Source organism: Frankliniella occidentalis, unplaced genomic scaffold (genome assembly GCF_000697945.3).
Source record: "Frankliniella occidentalis isolate FOCC.00 unplaced genomic scaffold, Focc_3.1 Scaffold10, whole genome shotgun sequence".
In the NCBI taxonomy this organism is placed as follows: domain Eukaryota; kingdom Metazoa; phylum Arthropoda; class Insecta; order Thysanoptera; family Thripidae; genus Frankliniella; species Frankliniella occidentalis.
The window spans coordinates 2,318,966-2,322,712 of record NW_026267140.1 but is presented as its reverse complement, the minus strand read 5'-3'; the positions used below and the strand labels follow the sequence as shown (position 1 = coordinate 2,322,712).

The following is a 3,747-nucleotide window of genomic DNA, read 5'->3' as shown; positions in this document are numbered from 1 at the left end:
GTGAATGTGCTCACACAGACGCACGAAATGCTAATTCACCAAGTTGTGCGCTGCCATGTACAGAACGTACATTAATGTATGTACAAAAGTATTCAGCTGTAGCATATTATTTCAATTACAAACATTTGTACGTTACAAATTAGCGAGCTTCGATTTTGTTCCCATTTGCGTCGCAAGTTGGTGTTCACTATTTCTTATCTGAGTCCACTTGAAAACAAACACTGATTTCACAAAATGCACAAACTGCGAAAAACTTAACAGATGGCGATAGCTGTGCTACATTGAATGGGGCTGGGAAACCCTAAGTGCAAACTTCAAAAATTATGTATAGTAGAACCTAATTATACGTCGCTACAAAAAAAATGTGAAAGCTCACTCCTGCAAAGCACCCGACCGCCATGAGAATGACAGGGAAAGCTTATAAAATTTTAATAGGCAAAAGATACGATTTTCACATTATGTTCAATAGATACGAGCATATTTTCCAGGTAGCATTTTTAGATGGTGGTCAAAGGGGCGTGGGTTAAAGAAAGGGAAGGAACGAGGTGGAGCAGCACGACTCAGCTGAGAAGGTGGGTAAGAAAAGAGGGTAGAAGGCACACGGTGCAAGGTCAATGGTCGAAGCATTGGAGACAAGTGGGGCTGCAGAAGGCCCAGCGAGTGACCACGACGAGTAACCACGAAGTGGCCGCTGCGGTGCCCTGTGGCACACCGTTGCGCAAGAAAGACACTTATCCTGGCCCCACACAGAAGGCATCGTGCGATAGCATCTTTGGCACTAAGCTGTTTGCACGTCTGCTATTTTCTATCCGTAAATCGTACAAATTCAAAAGCGAACGAAAACCTTTACAGGGAACATGAGGAAGTACACACTATAAACATGATTGAACATTTCAAGGTCTTGGTATTGTGCTAACAAATTCCAACATTGGTTGCTCATTGCTCATTTAATCTTCTCTGAACTTCTCCGGCGCTTTTTCTGGTCGCTCACTACATCCCATATTCTCAGGTTCGATTACCGATCAGCTACCCGAGTCCTTGGGCCGCCTGCTAGCTAGGCAACCACACCCAGAGAATCGTTTTGTTGATTTGAAATAAGTTTTTAATTTGAGGCATTTCTTTAATTTGAAGAAACTGCTTTGAATCAAAGCAGCCTTCTTTAATTTGAAGAAAGGGTTTCCTTGAATCAAATTTATTTCTTTAAATCAAAGAAGCCCTCTTTGAATCAAAACAGGCTGCTTTGATTCAAAAACATTTCTTTAAATCTGTATTGAGTCAAGAATTTCGTTGTTTTAAAGCAGCCTTCGTTGATTAAAAGAAACGATTCTCTGAGTGCACTACCCACCCGTGCAGAAGAAAGCAAGTACTTTTAAGCTTTTCTTGAAGCAATAACTGATATGTCTTCTACGGAGCACAGTGCACCGTGTCCCTACTGTAAAAAAAATATCACAACTTAACAAATTTTTCATGGTTAATTTTCTATAACGAAAACTTCAGTTTTCATCAAATTACGATAAATATCTATTTTACGAACTGCTTTGTAAAATCCAAAGCTTTAACTAAAGAGTTTGACTTTTGTAACCATTTAGTCACATTTTATGACCTAATATTTGTGGTCGTTACGAAATTTTTCATAAATTAACTCATGTACATTTTACGTAGCATTTCGTAGTGTAATTTTTATAAAACATCAAAAAAACCTTTTACAGAGTCGGTTAACGGATGTTCAATGAGGTTGACTGAAAATACTATCCAATAAATGGTTCGCATACCTTGAAGGGGGCATTATGAGTTATGAATTTTTTAAATGTCTGGATTTGGACCTACATATGGCCTGTTCTTCACATCGAGCCCCCAACTTTTACAAGAAAGGTACTTTTGCAATTTGAGCAATAAGGCAGGTTTTGGGGGAAAAGTATGCGTACAGTAGAGGTTTGCTGTTTTATGTGTTACAGGCAAACTGCTCCCTGAGGGAATCAAGGGGGTGAAAGTGATATTACGTATGCTTAAACTTTTCAAAAAAGAACTAATTTTTACTAGGATGTGCCCCTACTGACCCCCCAGTAGGGGCCTCAGGCACTGTAAAACTTTAGGTCATTTCGGTCCCTCGTAACTAATATTGCCTCCCCGCCCCCTTAACTGCACGGAAAAAAAAATTAGTTGTCACAACTAATAAATTAGCTAATTTTGGGATAGACAAGAAATTCGCTGTGGCAGCTAATAGTTGGTTGCCACAGACAAGAGTTTGTTGCCACAGCGAAGCTGTCGCTGCAGGAGCCAATCGGTTCGTTCTGACAGCGAAGCACCCAATTTTAGTATTCAGAACGAACCGATTGGCTCCTGCAGCGACAGCTTCGCTGTGGCAACTAGCTGTTGTCTGTGGCAACCAACTATTAGCTGCCACAGCGAATTTAGGATTAGCTATCCCAAAATCAGCCAATTTGTTAGTTGTGAGGACTAATTTTTTTTTCCGTGTGTAACCAGGCGGAGGGGAAAAACGGGCAGTATGTGATAATCGGTGCACGATGCTGAGGTCGCTGCTTGCAGACTTCATAAATCCCTCCCGCCACTTCTTCACGCCACGAATGCCTGACAGCAATAAACATCGCTATTATTTCCGCCACGTTTCGGTGTGTGTGTGCTTTTTTTCTCACTACCCGTCATCATTTTTGGCAGACAGCAGCTCAGTAGGCCGATTTTCTGCACACAGGTTCGGAAAACAGACTTACATTGAGACTGGACACGCCAGAGAATGCACTGTTAAAAATTCTTGTCACGATGAATGTCTCCACGTCACGGGTTTTCTTGTCATCATAGTTAAGGTTATGTGACGCGGAAACCCGCGACAACATCCCTGTGCCCTATCCAGGGTACTGTCGCTACTGTCGCCATTGTGAAAATAAATTTTTAGAGTATATCCTTCATTTAGGAACGGCATCAGCCTGTGGAGGTCAACAAAGCAAACTTGCGGCACTACTTAAACTACATGCCCTCGAGCATAAGGGTGATATGTTAATGTAGCGGGAGAGGGAGCTGTGCCGCGGGTATAAAAAGATAAAACTAGGTAACGGCACGAGCAAGTCACCCACCCCTTCTCCTCTGTCCATAGCCTTTTCTTCCTGCGGCACAAGGGCCTCATGCCGGGCACTTTTACTTTCAGTTGGCCAGAGCGGGTTGGGCCGTGCAGGCTAAACGCCTAGCAGACCATCACCACGTGACACGCATTTGCGTTTAGCATAGTAATTCGCTTATTCGTCTTAATGGAAATAAGTTGGGGTACTCTGTGAAAAATAGTAGAAAGGTTTATCAGAAAATGTTCCTTGACTCAAATTGTAAAATTACAATTATTTGCAATCGTAAAAATACGTGCAGTACGTTTCGACTTAAAATCCGTTTGCGAGTGAAACATGTGCTCTCGTGAATTTTCAACTTAAATTATAGCCTGAGTTCACAAAAAAATTACGACGGTTTTATTCACAGTGGAGGGACGGGGCGCTATGGTTGCAGCTTTTATCACTTGATTTGTTAAAATCACACAGAGCGTACTGATTACATGCCATAGACTGAACAGATTGAACAGAAAACGTCACTTCTCTGGCCACTTCTCTCAAAATTATTAGTAATTAATTCGTCCTGAAAGAGGGAGGAGGGCGGGGATGTAAATTAAGAAAAGTTGTTCATTCTCACTATTTTAAGGTTATGCTTAGGAAATCCTACAGTTGTATTTTTCACGCTACGCCCCCCTCC

General features: G+C 41.7%; 2 protein-coding genes across 8 annotated transcripts in view; one reads left to right on the top strand and one right to left on the bottom strand.

Annotated features, from left to right (window-relative positions):
- LOC113212691 (larval cuticle protein 1-like) overlaps window positions 1–3,747 on the top strand; it is a 218,453-nt gene that overhangs the window by 108,591 nt on the left and 106,115 nt on the right. The window lies entirely within an intron of this gene.
- Window positions 1–3,747, bottom strand: part of LOC113212546 (collagen alpha-1(I) chain-like) — a 117,244-nt gene that overhangs the window by 11,425 nt on the left and 102,072 nt on the right. The gene's annotated exons all lie outside the window — the stretch shown is intronic.